This window comes from Pinus tabuliformis, chromosome 2_2, assembly GCF_031772625.1.
Source record: "Pinus tabuliformis cultivar Carrire ecotype Pingquan chromosome 2_2, CPIR1, whole genome shotgun sequence".
NCBI classification, from domain to species: domain Eukaryota; kingdom Viridiplantae; phylum Streptophyta; class Pinopsida; order Pinales; family Pinaceae; genus Pinus; species Pinus tabuliformis.
The window spans coordinates 451,484,413-451,507,915 of NC_142300.1; positions in this window are offsets into that span (position 1 = coordinate 451,484,413).

Below are 23,503 nucleotides of genomic sequence, written 5' to 3' on the forward strand. Positions count from 1 at the left end.
AAATGCAGATTGGGCTGGAAATGTTGATGACTAGAAAAGCACTAGTGGAGGTGCATTTTACATGGGGCCTCGATTGGTACCTTGGTTCAGAAAGAAACAGAGTTCCATTGCCTTATCTACAGCAAAAGAAAAATATGTAGTTCTTACAACTTGTTGCACACAACTTCTCTAGATGATGCAAACATTATAGGATATACAAATCAAATGTTCTCCACCCATCTCCATCCTGTGCTATAATACAAGTGCTATTAGTATTTCAAAAAATCATGTTATGCACTCCAAGACCAAGCATATTCCTATTAAGTATCACTTTCTACAAGAACAAGTTCTTGAGAAAAAGGTTAAATTGGAGTATGTTCCCTCCAAAGAACAAGTTGCTAATATATTTACTAAACCTCTTCCCAGAGAAGCATTTGAATATCTCAGATAGAAACTGGGAGTTGTCTCTGCCTCATTTTGTTGTTAATCTAGTCTGCTCAGTCTACAGGTGAAAATTTAGAAGGTTTCTTTCTGTACACGGGTTTCATGAAGTATAGTCACGTATATAGCGAGTTTCTTTGCAGATAGTCATGTATGTTTTTCTATGATAGAAAAATAGTGGGACAGACTCAAGATCAGCCTCTGACATGCTTCTGATAGCTATGATTTGATTTTTCTTGGTCTAGTGTTGATGGGTACAGTCTGTTGATATGGTATTGAGTTATGTTTTTCTCATTGATATTTATCTGACTGATGAAGATACTTTGCTGAATAAGTTGTTGAAAATGAATAGGTAGCACAGATTCAGGGGGAGCATTAGCCTTGAAGAATATAATGCATTGTTGGCATTCTAGTTGCTGAATTATGCTACTTTTAAGATCTTTTAGTCTCAGTTATTAATGTCATATCTGTAATTTGATGTAAAGGCCATGTGGGGACCTATGGTGTAATAATTCAGTCATGTATGGACTTTTGAGGTCATGTCAAATATGTAATCCCACTTGGTTGGGTGGTAGAGTCAAATATATATCCCCACTTGGTGGAATGATTGATGTAAGTATGAGTCCTTGGTGATAGAAAGGTCAGACTTAGTTGAGTTAGAGAGTCACGTTCTTCATTTTAAAATCTTTCTAAAGATTCAGCATGTGCTCAGGGGGAGCATGAACAGTATAGTGCAAATTAGATCTAAAGGGGGAGCTTTGGCCCACCCTTTGCCCTTGACGTCAAAGGGGGAGAATATTTTTGTGTTTGAATAATGGTTATTTTATGTATCTAATAGGTTTCTACAGGTTGAGGTGATCAACACCAACATGGTTTCCATCAAGTATAAAGGGGGAGATTGTTGGCATTATTATGCATGTGTTTTCCTTGACAGTAACTCACTTTTAATAGAACAAGTATATGGTAAGTAGATGAATCCACAGGTCAGTTCAAAGGTGACAAAATGATGGAACAAAATACCAGAATGATGGGTCAAAGGTTTACAGACCAGAATCAGAAGTTTGATACAGGTGAATATTTGAAAATCTATACGCACGTTCATTAAGGCCAAGTCGTGTATACACGCAAGTTTGGTGAAGCAAAGTAGTATATGGTTTTGCACCATGGTATTCTAAAAAACAAGGGTCTTACCATGGTATTGGCCCACAGTAATGAGCGTGACAACCGATATTGATCACGTCAAAGATTACTGTCATCACTAGTATAGTTTTGACCCATGGTATTGGATAAGGGCTAAATTATATAAAGAGGTGAAGATTAAAGTGCTAGGTGTGCAAGTGAAAGGGTTTTCGATGAATATTTCAATATGAAGTATATTTGCATTGTAAGGGCCATAAATTTCACATAGATCTTAAATAATTATGCACTGATTAAGACAATGATGGATCAGGACCATGAGACATGAAATCATTGTATGATGTACTCATGGATGGACTAGATCTAAGTACTGATGCATGTATTTATCTTTGAATATTATGATCTGGGTCTTTATAGAGTTTTGACTAACTACACAATTTTAGGTCAAAATTTGCAAATCTATACACTGGTTGGTCTCTGGAAAAGCGCATATACATGCGGGTTCGCTTATTCAAAGTTGTGTATATAAAGTAATGGTTTTTTTTCATAAATGACTAATCAACTTTGTTGGTGTTGTTTTCTCTTTATTGTCTGTCAATGATTTCCTCATGTTGATCTAGTTTGAGTGATAATGATTGAAGTAGAACTAATTGAATGATGAAGTTGAATTTGTTTACATGTTGATTGGTTGAAAAAATTATTGATGTTGCTGACTGTATGAGGGTTCTGTAAGCTAACAAAATATTTCAAAATATCTTTGGTCAGCTCTTTGTCTGATTCAAAATTACAAGTTTTTAGTTTCAGTATATTAAATTATGTACGTGAGTTTCTCTACAAAAAAGTGTGTATACACGCGGGTTGCCTTAAGTGAAGTAGTGTATACATTTTGGCATTTGAATGATCAGCGTTGTAGTTGTTTCTCTGTGTTGAAGAAATATTCTGAGTTTAGTTCTTTGTACTGGTTACAACGATCTGACTGTTACAGTTGATTGGTTGATTTTCGATTAAGAGCCAATTGATTGGGTTTCAGTGATTGGTTGATTCAGTTGTGTCAGAAATTGATGAGTTACAGTTTGATTTTTGAGCTTAAGTGTTGATGTTGGATGGAGAGTGAAAATATATGAAACGTGGTCCATGGATGTTGCTAAGGGTTGGAGCCTTTAGTGAGGAAGTTGAAGTTTCCTACCAGTAGTAGCTGGCGATCAGATGAGGGGGTTGGAGCTCCCTTCCAGTATGAGCTGGGGAACGAGTGAAGGTTGAATCCTTCAGCAGGTGGGTGCCTGCCGACTGTTGGGTGTGCATGAGTATAAGAGTGTAAGAAGTTTTTGATATTAATAAGTTTTGAATATTGCGATGACAACAACAGTGGTTTTCTCCCACATTGGGTTTCCACCTTAAAATACCGGTGTTCATGTGTGTTACTTATGTGTAACAATTTATTATGTTCTTAATGCACCTGTTTATTTCTTATCAAATGCTTGATAAATCTCTTACATCGTGATTCATGTTTAACAGATAAAGAATTAGTTATTTTACAAGTTTACTAAGAATACGCTAGTTTCTTCTACAACAATCATGTATATATGCTAGTTGAGCTCAGTCAAGTCGCGTATACATTTTAGAAAATAAATTTATTATTGTGAGTTTTTAAATACTGATTCACCTGCCCCCGCCCTCCTATCTTTTTTCCCAACATACACCATTTACGACCACTAGCCTCAATAGCGGAACATTACAGTCAATACCACCTTCTCCTCCAAAGAAGTATACTCTTTCTACGTTGGGAAGAAGCCAAGGCTCGTCACAATACTCCCAAGCCTTTTTTAAGCCTAAGGCTAGCCAATATCGTGGCTCCCAAAAGCCTATTCCATGAGTTATGAGGTTCTATTTATAACAAATGGTTGGGTGACCCTTAACATTCACCTTTGTGACTCTTTGACTACCCTCATGACTCTTCAAATTATTTACAAGTAACTCATTACATAACATGATGACCTTTCACATTCCACTAATGACACTTGGAATTTCACTTACACAAATAATATTACATTTTCCACATGTACCCATGTGAGACAGAATAACTTAGACACAACCTAACAAGACAAAACACTATGATTCTGAAGTTTGGGAAAAAACCAAATTGGCAACCTCCACTAAGTTCTTCTTAGTCACATATTGGTGCCAAGCTTGGTACTACATGATGGTGTCCCTAAAATGTTTGATGGTATCTTTATGAAAGCAAACTCTTGCCTCCATGGCATCTGGGTATATGGTCTTCGAACCTGTATCTAACTCGTTCTGAAGCATGTATAGCTTGGTGTTAACCTTGACAGGACCACCAATGTACTTCAGCATGTTGTGTGCTTTCAGCTCCAAGTCTTCTATGGTGGCCTCTCGTCTTAGCTACTCCATGTACTCATTGATCTCTAGTCGAACATGGTTTTTGGGTGTAGCATTGGTGAGGGAACTGATTGAGGGATCCTGTGCTTTGTCACCATGACATCCAATCTATTGTACAAATGTACATATGAGGCTTATATGATGTTGGTGAATGGGGCGAGCTACTCGTAGTTCTGGATCAATATATAGAGCTTTTTTTTCTCTAGCTTTGCCTGTGGCTTCTTCTTCTTTACTAAGTCAAGTAGGGCCCCTTTATACCGCATTGTCCACTCTTGTACATAGGCGATGGCATCATATATGTTCTCGAGTTTTTGAAAAAACGCTTTTCTCCACTATTGTAGGCAATGAACACAGAGAACTGCTTTATGCACGGTGAAAAATCCATCATAGATCTTCTGCATGGTACCCTCAAGTGTTGATACTTCAGTAAGTATCATTATCTTCATTTCCCCCAATGGAGAAACTGTATTCTTCATTGATGCTTGGAGTTGTTCTGCCTCTTGCCTGGAAGCTTGCAAGTTGTTTTCCAGTTGTTCATTCTCGACCATCAGGTACTTAACATATAAGCTTGTTTCTTGTACATAGGCCAAGTTGGGTTTGGCGAGGGTACTTGGATGTTTCTTGGTGTCTGACACTATCATCATTCCCTTGATGAATTCGGGTAATGCGTGATCATCTAGAAATTGCTTCCTTCATGCCTGTAAAATATTTTTCTACAACTCGTCAAATGATAGATTATACACATCCATGACTGGATCATCCTCATGGAGAACAATATCCCCTTGCTCACTCAAGACTTGTTCTAACACACGAGGTGTTGGAGATTGAGAGATGACCTCTGGTGCTCTTGGCATAAGTTCAGTATTCATTCTATGGCTCATGTTCCAATTCCATGTCTTTCACTTCAATCAATTGCTCAATCTACTATGAAAGCTCCTAATCCTGCATCTATTCACTCTCTCCCTCATCTATTGGTTGTTCTAGCTCATCAACTTGTATGTGCGTTTTTTCCTCCGTTATCACACCTTTCCTATTTTCTTCTTCCTGCTTCTGCTTCTCTTCATGTTCTTTCCTCCTCAGCTCGCGTTCTTCCTTTGGTTCTTTTTCTGCTTGCTACGATCTCAGTTCTGCTACCTGCAAGCTCTGCTTTTCTCTCTTCCTCCGCTATGTTGTATGTGTCCTCTACTTCCTTTTTCTCTTACTACTAAATTTTCCTCCATGAATATTGAATCTTCTTTCACTCTACAACTTTGTTCTCCCTCTATTATGTTAGCAACTTCCTCTTTCCCTAATCTTGTACTAGATTACTGCGTTCTGCTACCGCTGTTGGACTTGCTTCCATGTTAGTGTTGACTCTTTTTTTATGAACTGTTGAGTGTCCACATATATTGGCAAGTTAACGGATGCTTGCTCAACTGATTCCCCAGTAATTATTCTAGTGCTCTTTCATGAAGCAACTCTTTTTGGTGCCATGGTATAGTGACTGCTGGAGAGAAGTGCTTCACGAGTGTGGTACCTGTGGGACAGAAAGGGCACTCATGAAAAGCAAACATTAGATCTTGAAAATATGACTTCAGAGCATGATCAAACAGTAATCAAGGCAACTGATGAGAGGTATTTTAAAATTTTGACTGATAGGGATGACTGACTGAATATGGGAACTGTGCACTCCACAGTCCAAACAGTTAGTGTGGAAGCTTGATGGCTGGAACTGCACAATGTGTAGTTGGAGCTAGCCCAGGACAGGATTTGTGAAATCCTAGAGGCCAAGCCATAGGTTTGAGTCCCTAGATTGCACAATGCATGTTGTGCATAGTGAGATCTGGGCAAGGAAAACCCAAATATTCCCAAGGGAGTGTGAAAAACAAGAAGATATGAAATATGGTGCGAGGCTAAGTGCAGATATTACTAATTGATGATGCATGCAAGTAAAACAAGCGTCAGAATCAAGAAAACTGAAGAAAAATGAAGCATGTGAAGGGAGTGGCTGCAACAACAACCATTGTTGCAAAAACAGGAAAATACATGTGACACTTCGAAAAGGAAATCTAAAACTTGGAACAACACTTCTACAAGACAAATCAAGTTAAAAAGCCAACAGGCGTTCACCAAAACAAGTGAAACATTGCTCTCACAAGCTAAAAAACAAAAAGCGACAAAGAAAGTGGTAAAAGATGACAATGCTCTGAAGGATCCTTGATCTCCTCGAGGTTTCTAGAGCTTGATGAACGAATGTACAAATGAGCTCTAGAGGTGTCCATTACATATATTTGAGAAAATTATAATTTATGATGTGTGGGCCTGAGATCAAGTAAAATAGAGCCACTTTGTGGAAACTTCTAAAGATAACAATGTTCCACCTTCGGGAAACTAATAATAGATCCCTACTTCCTAGGGATGCTTTTTTACTTTTTGTTTTCATTCTTTTCTTAGGGCAAACCTGCCTTGCATTGCCCGAAATTATAGTTCTAGGATGGACTAGGCAACTCTCTGGCTCATGTACTACGTAGTTTTTGAGTGTGGTGAGGTTTGAATAATTTCTGGGCTAAGCGGATCTGGGCTGCCTCTCATGTTCTGCACAATTTCCCAGCTCAAGGTTGGCTGCCGTCCAGTGTTTCACAATCCCTGAGATCAAGGTTCACTGACAACTTGGATTGTGCAATTCCCAAGAGTAAGTCTATTTGCCCTTAAGGATTTCATAGTTCTTGAAGGGAAGCCTGGAACTGGATCAAGAGCAAGTCAAGAGATAGGATTGTGGGTTAGACAGTAAACCAAGCAAGAAAACACAAGCCAATATGAAAAGGATGGTGCTCAATTGAAGCACAAGTACCTGGATCAATGCAAGATGAGCTATTGGGGTTTAGAAGGGAGGCTCCAAAACAAAGCATAGGAAAAAATTTGGAGGGTGGTTGTAGACACTAGAATAGGGTGATTTTTTCTTTTTTGGGAAACTTGCATGCACATTGCCAAAAAGGATTGTTCGATTCCCAAGGACTGGGAAACTTATTGACTCAATGCATTGTGCAGTTTCTTAGCTCATGTGATTCTTTATGCATTTTCCATCATCAAGGTTAGGATTCCATCCAAAATTGTATAGTTTTAATGCTCAAGACTAGCCTGCGAAGAAAAATTGTGTAATTTCGGGGGACAAGGTTGGCCTGCCTTCCAATATTGCGCAGTTTCTGGAGGCAAGCCCAACAGTGTTGCAAGGTAAAGTTAGAAGTTAGCCTATGTTTGAAATATATTGAATCAGGATCAATGCATCATTAGAAAAGCATGAAAAGACAAGTCTTTTATTATAGCATGAATATTTGACAACATTAAAAGATGACCTCCTGTGCACAGAAGGAAGGCTTGAAAATCAAAGCATGGGAAAAATTTTGGATGGTCGTTGTAGCAACCACAACACTCCCTCTTACCCCAGCCTCAGTGGAGGTTGGGAGCGCGGCCACTATTGACAGAAAGTTAAATTTAACAACATTATGACTTCTCACTCCCTTTCGCTCTGAAGAGTAATAAAATATTTATTTTTTGGTTTACGTGCCAACCATAATTATCTCTTATATTTATTTACTATTTTTTAAAACAAACTCCGAAATGCAAAGTTGTTATGTTTCAAAAAATGCATCCCCCCAACTCCAACCACGCAACCTCACCTCATTTTTCACACACAAATGGTTGAAACATCTCGTCACTTGAATGAATAATTAACATGTTTCATGTTAATTCCTTAACTGGAAGAGTCTTCATAAAAATACTACAATTGAAGAGATCAAATCTGTTGATATTTTGAATTACAATTTCAATGATATTATTTCAAACCTGGTTTCCTCCTCTCCAAAAATAGAAGAATCCCAACTTGAAAATGTTCCTGATGTTTGTTTTACAGTTCTAGAGGCAAGCAAAACAAAATCAAGCACTATCAAAGAAAAGGATACAAATACCAAGATAGACCAATAAGTTCAAAGGAACACAAAAGTCACACGTTAGAAACAACAAACAACAAAGAAAGAACAAGTAACACAAAAATTGACTTCCTCTAGCGATAGTATCATTATTATTCACAACCCAAATGACACCACCAAGGCACATATAGAGTGGCAAAAAATTCATGAGGAAATTCAATATATGCATATTGACAAAAACAACGAACACCAAATTACCAGGACTTGTATGTCAAAATTGACTGCTTTCTCTAACAGAGAAAAAGAGTTTCTTGATCAGCAAGAACAAAGTACACAGATATCTATTCCGTGGACTTTTCATGACACATCCATGACTCCAATTTTTATGAAAATCCATCTCAAACCTTTTTTATTTAAACTTGTCACTGGAGTAGAAACTGTTTGTGAAAGTGTTCTATCCCTGACTCAATATTACTTTAATGCAAAAACCAAGTTATTTGTTAGAAGAATGAAGAAAATAAAGTTTGACAATCTCGAAACCATTTCAGAATTCAACTGGCAAGCAACATGAAATGTTCAAGAAAAAGTTGAGGAATCATCCCAAGCTATAGGAGCCTTTTTTAATTATAACCAACACCATGTTGGTGAAATTTCCACCACCTTCAATAACGACCTACAAAAGATAAAACATATGGAAAGTGAAAGAGAGAAAATCAAATATTTCAGTGATGAAAATTGGCAAAACCATTCCTGAATGCTCATAGGTGGGTTCTCTATTGAAAGACAAAAATTGTAGAATGAATACCAAAATCAACTAAAGGAATTGAAGCTTAAACACTCTACAAAGATCCAACAAATTGCAAAGGCACATGCACAACAAATTTGAATATTGAGAGAAGAATCTGACAACAACATTCTAACCATGATGACAAAAATGAAGGAAGAAATTGAATCTCTTAAGTTTCAAACAATTCAAAGTCATGAAGAGAAGAATAGTGTAGATATTTTTAAGGCACTGGCAATACAAGGCAACCAAATATTGAGGAAATACCAGGCTAAGTTTTATAAATAAATGGACAAAATATGTAGATATTTTCTACAAAATATGGATCTTGAGGAGAGAATAAAATCTTTGGTGGAACAAGACAAGTACATCAAAGAAAAATTCACATTAATTCTTGAATGGGAAACATAGCTCCACCCTTAAAGCATCCCAAAAGTCTCCAAAATGGATAAAAGAATAATGTTTTATTCTTTGATTTAACGAAAATTTGAGGAAAAAGAAATCATAGAATGTGTCAAAAGGGCTACTAGAAAATTTCTATTATTATGGGAGATGGGTACAAATTTTACAGAGGAATTCAACTTGTCAGGATCCAAACCGTTGAAAGACACAAAACCTAGCTCAATGCAACATAATCTCAAAGACAACGTCACGTATGAACAAAGAGTAATAGACAACCTCAAAACCTGGAATCAAGAAAACTTTCAGAGATTTTTGCAGTTTCCCTTTGAGCAAATCAAATTCATTTCTAAATTTAGAATCAAGTGAAAAAAAAGGAGTTATACATAATTTCATATCTATGTGCGAAGTGAATATTACTCATTTTCATCCTATCTACTTCTCAACAATTTCTTAGATGTTCTCAGATTAGGATAAGTACATCAAGGAAAACGCACCACATTTTCTTATCATGGACAAATAAGACTCATATGAAGAGAATGAAGCTTGAAGGGCCTGCGGCGTTTCCCTGCACAAAATCCTTCCAGGAGGGACTGAAATTTGAGAGCAGGATTTCTTCTTCTTTTGCACATAAACCTTACATATTTTCTATTCCATACTATTGAACAAAAGTTTCCTTTTATTAAATTCCATTTATATGACCTCTTACATTGGAGTAAGGGTCCCTATGCTGATGATGTGCAAGACTTTTGTTTTCCAAAGTATTTTTTGAACTCAAATATTTTTTGAAAATGAAATTGAATTGTTCCTCCGATGACTTTCATTTCTTAATGCATGTACCTTCTCTTCACTTGTTAAGTTTACTCATGTTTATCTCTCGCTCAATATTGGCATATTGTGCTCGTTTTTCGAATATCATACACCTTGTTATCTTTCTCAAAGCAAGTTATTATTTTTCCTTATGATTGTATAACTATTTGAAAGTGAAGCCTGGTATTGAAGATATAGCACACTAAACTGCTATCATTTTCAACATAGTTCATTCTAAAGCTCTACATTTTGGGTTTACATGTAAATATAATTTTCAAACATCCCTTGTATTTCCCAAGCAATTTTTAAAGTAAAAGTTTTTTTCAAAAAAAAAAACTCCCAGTTGAATGTGTATTGACTTGGAGGATTGATTCCCTCTGATCTCTTTAATTTTTAAATGGATGTATATGCCACTAAATTCCCAACTTTATTCATGTATATCTATGGCAGAATATTTTCACATTCTCTTAAAGACTCCTTAGCATATGGCACATTATTATTTTTCCTCTGTCAAAAGAAACTGGTTTTTGCTCTATGCTTGCATATCTCTTTTGCACTAAATCACAACATTGTAACTATATTGCACTAAACTATTCATGTTTTCAAGGTAGTATATTTTCAAGTTTCTTATTTATGTCATTGCATGCAAACATATTTATGCAAAAAGACTTGTATTTCTAATCAATTTTTTTAAGACATAGCATTTTCCAAAACAAAAGTCGAACTTGAATGTGTATTGAACTATAATGTTAATTTCCTGACATCAATTTAACTTCTTAATGCATGCATTTGCTATCCATTTCTTAGCTTTACCCATGTCTGTGTCTAGCTAACTATTAAGATATTATCCTAAACAGTTGACAACATATGTTATACTTCTTTTTTTCTGATGTCAAAGGAAAATGTCATCTCTTCTCTCATTCCATATCAATTTCATAATCAAGCCTCTTATTCAAACGAAAGTGCAGATAGTCACTCTCATTTAGAATATAAATTATTTTCATGTGACTTTTGTTTTTGGCAGTACATGCAAATATATTTTCTGAACAAGGTTTGTATTTTGACATGAAATTTTTCAAGTTTAAACTTTATGTAGAACAAAACGATAACTTCAATGCGGTTTATCCCACCGTATTCATTTGTTGTCATGCCTTTTATCTCTTAACAAACATATCTTGTACTCAATTTTTAACATTATTAATGTATATTTGTGCCTGGATAAAAGGATATTTTATTCTACACTTATCAACATATCTTGCGATGTATTTCTTTCTGTAAACTCAAATTGTTATTTGTTTTGTGACTGCATATGTATTTCATAGTGAACCCTCCTATTAAAACTAAAATGCACTTAATTGTTAATGTTTTAAACATAAATTCTTTTCAGGTAACTTTTTCCCTGTCATCGCAAGCAAATATATTTTTGGAACAACATTTTCATTTCCGTATCAATTGTTGCAGTGAAACCTTTTTGGAAAACAAAAGAATGAGTTGAATTCCTATTTAGCTATCATGCAGATTTCTCGTCTTCAATTTATTTTGTTGGTGCATGTTTTTCCTACTCATATGTTGACTTTATTCATGCGTAGCTATGCCTATATATAATGATATTGTTCAACACTTCTTATCATATCTCACTCTTTCTTTTATCTCTCCGAGCACATTGTTATGTGTTGTCTCACTACATATATTTTTTACTGTGAGCCCTGTCATTCAAAGGACAATACACCTAATTGTTATGCTTCCCAAAAAAATTTATTTTCAGGAAATGTGTTTTCTAGCGATACATGCAATAATATTTTATTTAGAATATTGTAATTAAACAAAATAAATATGTGTTGTCTAACTACATATATTTTTGGCTGTGAAGCCTGACATTCAAACAAAAGTGCACCTAATTGGTCTATTTCTAAACAAAATTTCTTTCCAAGCAATGTATTTTCTGGTGATACATGCAACAATAATTGTTTTACAATATTGTAATTGAACAAAATAAATTCGTTACAATGATATTGTCTTTAACTGTTCCTCCTCCTTCTTCCTAAGTGTGACATATGCATTGTTTTTCATTTTAGAAAAACATTGAAAAGAACAAGGCAATGAAATCTTCAAACGATCCAACTATTTCACTCTTGATATAGTTGTAAATGTCAAAACTTGCCTCTCTCTATCTCCTATGTCAACGATGGTTTGTTGCAAATTCATCCCCTATGATTTGTGTATACTAAACACCCATGCCATTTTAAAGTCATCTATTTAAGATTCCATCTAACATTTGGTGTTATAGGCACAATATTTGGATAATTTATATCAAATGGAGCATATGTGTACTTCTCAAAAATAATTGTAGCAAACACTAGAAGTTTAGGAGGCTTTGAACTAGGCATATAGTAGATATCCTCAACATATCCAAGTGCACCATTTACCAACACAACTTCAACCCACAAGGTACATGTCAACATGATACACTCTTAATGACATAACGACACCTGATGATCCAACACATCATTCTTGTTGTCAATTATTTCTACTCTTCTGGTCTGCTCTACAGCAGACCTCACAATTAGGAAATTCAATGATTTGATCATCTTTTGATTGTTCAGATCACCCAAATTATTTGTTACAAACAAGTGAACCGAGGAATCAAATAAATGTGTTTCCTCTGGACGTAGACAATTTTCAACACATGACATGAGAATATCCCATTCATGTAGAGTAGGCTCTGCAATTCTGATATTGGTTAAAAATTTTCAAAAAGACTCTTTTCTATGATCATCTCCTTGTTGCCTAAAGATTTTATCCAAATTAACAACAATATTGAAGCTTTCCCACAACACTTACCCTATTATTCTCCCTTCATACAAAGGTTTATCCTCGACAAGAGGCACCCACAAGAATCATCGACCTACCACCAAAAGGAAAGTCCTTTTTTTCAAGAAAAGGTTCTTGCAAATGTGCATCTATCTGCATAAACAACCTCAAAACTATGAACCTCATCTCATCGATTAGAACATAAAAAATGTCCCTCGTTTATTCTTGAAATGTTGCTAATGATTTCCACTCAACGATTTCATATCTCTTATAGGAATTTTTAAAGTTGAGTGTATTGTTTTTTCATGTATATTGAAAGAAACAATGCTAAAGGGAGAGAGAAATAACAGTGGAATTCTACCACCCACTGCAGAAGCAGAAAGAGCATGAAAAATATAGTGAATAAGAGAATACTTCCCAGTTCCAGCTATTCCTTGAATAATCATTTTCAAAACGTCATTCCTTTCAACATTAACAAAGTGGTGTCAAACAATCTCAAAAGAAAATTGTTGTTGTTGAGATAAAGAGAAAGGTGGCACTATTGTCTCCCCAATCAAGTCACCATTAACAACACCTGCCCACTGAGAATATTTTATGAAATTCATAGCATGTTCCACAATTTCAATTCTTTCCAATTATAATTAATATCCTAATCCATTCTACTAAGATTGTCAAGATCGAAAATCATTACACTTTTTGGAGGAATAATCTAGGAGAGAAATCGTCACTCTTCAGAATCACTGTCAACAATGTATTCATAAATAAGGGGCTTGACATCCTCTTCATCGTTCTCATTTTCCAAAGGGCCTCGATCAACATTCCACACATGCTGTCTTAGACCCTTCCAATTCTCAATGATAATTTCGCTTGAATTTCCTATATCTTAAGCAATGTCACGAAACGACTTGTACAAAAGAAAATCACAACAAAAACAAATGTTTGAAACTCTTCTGACCCCTCATTAAGAATAACATAGAAATGAGACCACACAGAAATAATAACATGCACTTTATGTAGTTTCCATGGCTCTTTCCTTTGCTTCCCATCATAACTCCATGATTTACCTATTTCTACCAGACACAAATGCTCCAGAAAATGTGGGCACTTTTGATATAGTTAGAGAAATGTTTTATCACATGAAATTTCATCATATTGCACTAAAAGTATTTTCAACACTTTCTTTCCAATGTTCAACGCAACAGATTTATGAATGCACACAACAAAAGGAAACTTTAGCAACATATGGCATGTTTCTTGCACACCAATGTCACGCTCAACAAGCGTTTATGTAAGAAACCTTCTATATGCAGAGAATGCAGAAGCGTCAGATCCACCTGCACTTGCTACCCTTTTCAACATCTCATAATAACTTTCGGATCTTCTTTCTACATTCGAAGCATATTTTGAAATATATTTCAGTAATGTATGTCAAGAAACAACTGTTTTACAATCAACATTTTCTTGCCATATAATTAGAAGGTCCGCATTGTGGACATTTAAATGGTCATCATTCTATGTTGCTTCATATTTCTTTCTCCCTTTTTCATCTATGTACATTGAAAACTCAGCATGAACCTCCCATGGAGAATTGTAACAACATGAAGGGATAGACCCATTTTTCCTTAAACATGAATCAACACTACATTTTGTGTCTATTTGTACTCTAATGACCAAAGGCTCATAATCTTCATTAGGACCGCATGAAAAAATCTGTGAGGTTTTCAAAAGGCACAGGTCATCATTATCACTTCGAGGAAGCATGACATTAAGAAGGTGTATGTCCCCTGGATTCCACATTGTTACATATTTTTCAAAGTAGGACTTGGCTTCATCAACATCTAAATAGTTGTTCCAATCTAGTGTTTCCATATTTGAAACTCCTTGCAGCCACAGGAAACCATGGATGTGCGTTGAGCCCCTATGCTACCACTCATATCTACCAAAAAAAAAAAACTTGTAGTTAGCATATAAAAACCAACCATAATAACAAACACATCATTCCAAACCCCAAGAAAATATGTCAAAAGAAACAACCATGAACCTATACCAGAAGTATTTAGCTCCAACATACTTCTCAAGAACCAATTCATGAAATATATAAAATCTTTGTTGCATGTACAGAGCAACTATATGTGAGTATTGAATATCATTCTCAATTTTCTTTACATGTTCATTTCGTGGATGAAAACATGTAGTTGAAGGAATATCACAATGCAAGTCATGCCACTTAGTGTTAGCCACACTCAACATAAAAAATAAATTTGGGAAACCCAATTGCCTCCTCATGATGGCCAGGTCAGATTGACATTTTGTCTAATATGCCCTTGTAAACCTAAGGAAACAACCAAAATGCATTGATTTTTTAGCTAATTTATTATCAGACAAATCCTCGAACTGTTCACGTAACTATTGGATAGTTGTAGGTGCAGTCTCATGGATATTCGTTTTCAAGAAGAAATAAGTTGTTCCCTCACTACGATGATGCATAATCATATTCAACAAGAAATACCGAAACTAAGGATGGCTTCCAAATATTTGATTTCAATGCCTAAGTAGATGCAAACCATATTCATGCATTTCAACATTATAAATATTTGGTTGCAACCAATCAAAATCACCAGTAGGAAACAAAGTTAGGAAGGCCATGTCTAGCAACCCTTCGGTGTTATATTCATTAATGGATGATGTGCAAATATCTGGCCATTCCAATGCTTCATCGCTTCTAGAATATGCACTTTCAATGAATCTTCTTATGTGTTCCACTTCCTTGCACTTATTAGTCAGGTGAGTAAGAAATAATGATGGATGGCGATGAAAACCACTATCCCCCAACAATTCAATGTCCTCATCGACTCTCCTTGTTTCACCTAGATAAATATCAACATATTACAACCTTCTAAACCCATCAGTGAGTCCATCCGCTAGAGAAGCCATAAAATCCATATCTATTTCAACATCCCTGTAATATTTATCCATATCAATTTTTTATACCAATGCATCCAACACACATTTTCTCTTGACATAGCATTCATAATGCTTTGACTGAACACTGTGTCCTCTAATAATATGAAAATTGAGCACCTCTATCACCCTTACATCTTTTACAAATGGGCCTTCATGCCATCTCACAACTTGTATACCAGGATAACATTCATTAAATACTCAACACATTTCCACAACAAACAAGGTAGCAATCCTGCAACAAAACTTTTTATGCACCTCAATCATATCTCTGCTAATCATGGCAACCACTTCCACTTTCTTTGTGAAACAAAAATCCAGATTAAGGATAATCTGATACAACCTGTCATGTTTAAGAATTGGATTAAACATTTCTTTCGATAAATTCATGGGAATCCATTCCTCTATATTGGTTGTAGTTTAGTTCGTTCTGGTTGCATAAACAAAAAAACATAATGCCAGAATGAAACATATAAAAAATGTGAACTTGCTAAGTTTAATGTACAAAAAGCATACATTATCTTGCCCAATGCACCGATGGAGCTAAACTTTACCATCCAACAAATCTCGCTTTGTTTCCAAATTTAATCCTCGAGCACTGTTCACTCAAATATTGCTCTAAAAAAAATATTGGATTAAAAGATGCATCTAGAAATTCCCAAATACATATTGAAATGCAAAAATCCGAGGAAAATAAATCTACTTGCATGACTTGTCCCTTCCGACGAGAGTGGTTCGCCATAAATTCTCTACCAATAACAATATTGTCTACACGCTTCCAGAAACACTTGTTCCAACATTAGCAATTGACTATCATAAATTTTCAACCATCCTAGCAAACATACTACTATCAGCCACAAATATGAGGAAAATAAATCTACTTACAGGACTTGTCCCTTCCGATGAGAGTGGTTCTCCATAAATTCTCTACCAATAGCAATATTGTCTACACGCTTCCAGAAACACTTCATCCAACATTAGCAACTGACTATCGTAAATTTTCAACCATCCCAGCAAACATACTACTATCAGCAAAAGCCTCAGATTCCCGAAATCCAACTTGACGAACTTTGAAAGTCTCTATTCCTTCTACCTGTGTCTCTCCACCAATATTCCTTCCAAAATTGTTCTACACAAAGAAATGAAAGAGGAAAAAACCTATAACAATTAACATATTCCATTCACATGTAAAAATCCTATCAAAACAAAAAAATACGTCAGCCGCCTCTTCTCTTCCAAGAGACCGAGCACGAATAGAATCCAGTGGAGTCATGATATTCATTATATAGTTTCCGAAAGGAATGTCTGATCCCACATTGCCACAAGAGTGACCAAAATTCCCTGTCATGTCATCAATCATATTTCTACCACCAACTAAACCCGATGCTAGAAATCGCTCATTGCCATGAATGTTCCCATGTTCCAATACTCCATTTCTACCATTTTCTACAGAGGAGCCATCATTGTTGCCTACATGAATGCTTTCTTCGCAAACAAAATGTTTGCATTAAAAAAAGGGTAAGAAGATTTTGCTTCGACAAACAAATATCAACATGTTCAACATTAACGTAAAGGAACAATTTCAAGAAAATATTCTTCCTATCATACTACTCATATTCCCATACCCACCATTTTCCACTCCACCATGTTGACGATTTATTGATTCTCTTTTCCTTTCCTGGTACGCGACTCTTCTGCACAGATTTACTGCATCCTTGTTTTGCCGATACCATTTCCAATGATATTCATTCCCTCTCTCACGTGAACCAAGAGACTGATATCTTTTTGAACCATTCTTTCTTGTTCCTTCACTTAACATTTCTACACCAAATTTCAATACAATTTTAATTTAGCTCTTCAATCTTGTTTCCATCCCACATGCTCAACAAGTTGAAGTGTTCATTCTCAAAGACCTTACACATGAAGTAAATTTTAATACTTAAAAATCTTAAAATAATTACAATCAACCTTGCATATTACAAAGAAATACATATATATAAACAACATCTTAGTTACTAAAGTACATAGAAAACCACCATTTGCACAGTCTCATGTAAGTTATAGCAAATGACTCTGCAAAATACACACATACATAAGAAAAAATGACATTGAAGCACATTGTTCGATCTGAAAAACAGAAGATTAACCGAAATAACATCCAACAAATTAAATGAAAATTTTATGTCATTGTCTCCTCATTAAACAGTAGAAATGTGACATTCCCAAGCCCGCTTACCCATACCAAGGGGGGTTTCCATTGTGCAACTGTCTCTCCCAACATGGAGTTATCGGAACGTAACCTCCGATTTTTTACTTTCTATTTTGCACATTTTCCCTTATAATGAGATTGACCTGCGCCATGATGCCCATCTCTACAAGACCAAATTGGTCATGTGAAATCATGCCTCTACAGTGCCCCCACATTGGGATATCTTCCACACAACAAACTAAATTTTTCAATCTCTTTCACTTTCCCACGTGGCATTGTGCCATAGGGCCATGAATTAGTCACATCCGTGGAGTAGCCTATTCTCACTTCCTAAGTGTCCTCTAGCTTCTCTTAGTCCAACCCCTAATCTCTGACCTCAGCATCGTCATTGCTATAATCATTCTAGATAAACCTCCCCACCTAGAGCCCAACTTTTGACCTCTAACCTCTCTTAGGATTCGACCTACCACAATCTTCCTCTTTGTTAGTTGGCATAGTCAGAGTTGACTCTCTTCTCCCACGTAGCTATTATTCACCACCCATCCCGACCATTGACTCTGACCTCAACCTTACAACCTGGCTTCGCAAGCGGTCCATTTATGACAAACCATCGAGTTGTGCCACCCCACCAACCTGCCACGGGTCACGACACCTATGGTCATTTTTTGACCAACCACCACCCTTGTCTATCACACCAACCATCCAGGGGTCACCACAGGTATGATCCTTTTCTGACCATCCAACACCCTCACCCATCACACCAACCAACCAGAAATCACCACACATATAGTTGATCTCTCGAGGGTTTCACAACCTCTGCCCAATCTACGTTATAAAGCTACAATGCTAATCTCTTAGTCACATCAAACTGGCTCTCTAATTTCACCATGAATCGAGTAAGGGGTCTCTTCCTCCCCATGTCGAATGCATTAAAGGAAGCCCTTGATGCCCTCTGTGGAAACAGGTCTCAACTCTACATTCATCATGTCAACCTGCTTTCCTTGAACATGACTCTACATGAGAGGTTCCATAAACCCCTAGATCAACACCATTACTTCCTCCCAACAACAGTATTTGAGACATTCTTTGATGCTACCCCTCCTGCGATTCGGCCATACATTCATCAATGTCTTATGGCCCTCCCTGCTTTCCCTGAAATTGAATGGGGACTTCCACAAATGGCGGCTCTGATGCTCCAGTGGCCATTATTAACCACGAGTTTGGCTTGGACTCTTGAAAGGGTTAAAGTTCTCCCTGCATAGGCCATTTTTCCGAGGACCCTTCTCGAGCTTGAAAGAAACTCCATGTCATTGTGCAAAACCTTCCTTTCGCCAACCACCAAGGAAAGGATGCTAGTGGTAAATACCCAATCTTCTTATAATGCAAGGTTGGCGAAGCCTTCCTTCAAGTGCCTAGAGGCACCATCACAAGTAGAAGAAGAAATAACTTCATCAACATTGATGTCACTTTCTCTTTACCCAAACACAACTTACAAGAAACAAATCAAGAGCCGAGAAGAACACCGAGACCCCTCCCATACAGGTGGTCTACATGTAACATTTTACATTAATAAATGGGTTTCTCAAGTGTCTGTTTTCTTTTAATGTTTCATCCATAGTTTTGCGGCCTCCACTATGGCTAATAACATGACCACCTACTTATTTGTATTTAAATATGTGTTGTTTTTCAGTAAATTTAAGCTTTTAAAATTAAATGGAGTTGAGCTCAAAGTTACCACTTTTCCTTTATTATCATGTGCTTCATTATACTATTTATGCATTACATGCTTTGCCATAAACACTGCTAAGTCACCTATTTCCTTGTATTTTCCTGTTTTTCACGCATATTTTCTTGTCAAATTGCTCCATAATTCTATAAACATTTGTTCAAATCAAAAATATCACTTACAAATTCTCCATAATCTAGATACTCTAGAAATAAAATACTGAAAATATAATTTTTTTATATTTTAAACTTTTGCTTTTTACGTTGCAATTTTTTTTTAAAGTTCTGAATAATTACTTTTTATGTTGGAATGTTTATTTTTTAGAAGTTTTGAACCAAAAAAATAAATCCTTGGGGTTTAATTTCATTTACAGGTTTTTTAACCATAATGATAATCATAAATATATAAAGAAATTGTAAGAAATGTTTTTAAATGATAATAATTATAATTTTTTATATATTAATGAAGATAGAAAGAATTATAATAATAAACGACACTAGAAGGTTCGAAGCGCGTAGAATAAAAAGGTTTCATTTTGAATTTTACCAACATAATTTCATCTTACAAAATATGGATCACAAAATCCTAAATTCAAGAATAATAATATTTTTAATATATTACTAGTAATAATAATAATAATTAATATATTATTTAAAATTTTAATAATAATATTAAATATATTATATCTTTTATTACTAAGATCAATTAATTATATGACTAAGAATATTAATAAATACATGAACAATAATAATAATAAATAAAATTTTAATAAAATTAATGATCAATATATTAATAAATTACTCTTTAATATATCAATGATGATAAATATTTTAATTAATAATGAATGATGAAAATAATAATAATAATAATAATATTATTATTATTATTATTATTATGATTATTATTATTATTATTATGAACATTTATAACTAACACCTATCTGTGTATTTCAACAACATTTCCTAATGTGGTTGTGCATGTGATTGATTGATATATGTTTATCAGCATATACCAACCACATTTATTTAAATAAATGTGGTTGTGCTAGTTTCTGGTCAAATCGCTTCATAATTCTATAAACATTTGTTCGAATCACAAATTGCACTTATAAATTCTCCATAATCTAGATACTCTATAAATAAAAATACTAAAAATATATAATAAAAATACATTATATATAACAAAAGACTCCATAGAATCCACATATAGACGGAAAAAATATCACATTTAACTGCATTGTGGGAGCTACAAAATAACACATCATTACATGTAATCTCCAACAAAAATGATCGAAATTTCACATGGCCATGTTTTCATTAAGCACTCTAAAATTGTATGTGAGTCACCTCCAAAAAAATCTCCATAATTAAACAAACATGACATCCGCAACAATGTCCATCAAAAAAACTTCTTGAACCCTCAAACGCTAAATCAGGTTATCCACGGGCAGTGGGTTATATTTCCAATAGAATATCTGTTTTGGGAAAGAAAGAAAATATTTCCATTTTAAATAACATCATTGAAACCTTCAACCGACTACACTTGGAACCCCGATCTTTCTGATAGGGAAAGACCATCCGCAATTACTGGTGTACAAATTTTAGTCACCATATCATATACCTTTAGTTGCACTTCCATAAAACCCAACATAAGTACTTTTCCTTCAACTACACGAAAAGGTATGTAGCCTAGGCATTTACTATTTATATCCATTGACATAATATCAAGCAATCTCCAACTGAACCCCCACTCATCTTCAAAATATTCTAAGCTTTGTCCAATTGAAACATGGCCAAACTTAAAATTTTCTATCTCTTCAAGCGACCAAATAAATGTTGAACCGTTGTTTACAAGAAAAAACAACTAGTTCCCGTGCAATCCTAATGCCATACACTATATGTTAGTTATAGGAACAAATGAAAAACCCCACTGGTTTCTTATAACATCCAACCAATAGATAGTGTAGCCATAGAAAGGGTAATCATCATAATCTTTGTCTAAATATAACCAGAAAAAATTCCCTTTGTGAAAGATAACCTCCTTTGGGGTTGTTGCACCACCAAAAGGTGGTTCTATCCTTTTTCAAACCATGTTTACACTGGTGTAAATAAAAAAATGTGATTCCATGTTTTTGCACACATGTTTAAGCACAACCCAGTCATATTTCCATGCACTAAATTTCTCTAACAGAGAGAAGAATCCCCACTCTCCAACACTCATACTCCCAATATTTCTAAAGGTATTTGTTGAAGGGTTTAATATGAAATAATTTTTTAAATGAAAAGACCCTCCAGGCACAGTGAATAGAACCATCGATCCAACTGTACATTGAATTTTGTACCCGGATTTCAGAAAAGAAAAAACCAATCGAGTGATCTGTCCTTTTTCATTAATGTAAGATCCAATAAAGTAGCTTTCCTCGATACCAGCTGGAAAATAAATAAATCCAAATTCTCTGTTGCTACATTGATTGCAAGAAGCAAGAAAACTTGGGTTTTCCAACAAAAGACTCCATTCTTTACAAACCAACTGAAATTTAATCAACACTATTAGAGGAAGACAATGAAATACAAGCTCAAGAATCTCAAATAACTTCCAAATAATTATATCCATCAGAAAGTCAATGAATTTCTTGAAACCAAACCCAAGATTGTACGTTACATCTCCAAGGATAAAATCCTAAAAAAAGAGTAATCTTATCAAATATGCAAACAATCAGTTTTAAAACGTTATAAAATATCCTTCGTAAACATGTGAAAACAATTTCAAAAACATTCACATCCTTGAAAAAGATAGATATTTTCTCTCTTTAAACATCATTTGAACTAACAATCATTGGAAAATAACATTACCCAAAAAAAAAAACAATAGGATTTTGCGAATGCACCTGTTATAGGCCATTTTGTCACATTCGATTAACAAGCCTCCTAATGGGATCAATCAACATCCTATTCACCCTTTTCATGATCATTGCAGAAATCCCTAAACATGTACCTTTCATTTTTGAGAGTTTATGCCCTGAACTACATCATTTGAGCCAGTTTTAGGACCAACGCTCCCTAGCCTCCCACTGGACAACGTTGAAAACCAGGTTGCTCCACTATGGCCTGCGTTGATCGCCTACAAGTTGCTCCCCTTTGTACCTGCGTTGGTTCTATAAATTCAGGAAAAAGAGAGAAATTTTGGAAGCCTCCTATTCCATAAGCTTCCAAAATTTGTTACAACCATTTACCTTAGATAATTCATCCGGATCCTATTCTACCCTACTTTGGAGTTTCCTTCCCTTATCCCTCTATCCCATCCTCCCTTCAAAGGTGGATCTAAAACCTTAGATTGGTAATTGGATATGAACTCCCAACTTACCCCTTTCCTTTATATATTTACAACCTTCCATATTCAAGGGGTTAGTTTTTGGAGAGTTATTTTACCCTTATGCTCTTGTGGTGAGAGATTTCATTTCATGCATTTAGTGTTATTGGAAGTGCACATTGTGACAAGGAAAGGACAAGTCAGTCTTGGAGAAGCTCTTCTACAAGATGAACACCTATTTATGGTTGTAAAATCCTTCCATTTATATTAATGCAAATAATTCTATGTTTTCCTATATGTGACGTTATTTCACATATTTCAATCCCATGTTGATCTATTGAATAGAGTATGTAGGTGGTACTACATAGATCTCGTAGTTTCTTGGCTTGTGTCATATGACTATGCAAGTTCTAATTTGGGCAATTAGAGCTGGAATTGGAGCATTGAAGTTAAAGAATGAGCGAAGCTCGTAACAGATTCTAGGTAGGCTTCATACCATCATCTATTTACTTTAAGGAAAGCATTGTATTCCTTGTCTCTCTATTGTTCTAGGTTAGCCACCAAACCTAAGGGTGATACTTTTGTCCGCAATCATAAATCCTGTATAACAACGCCGAAAAAATTGTACGTCA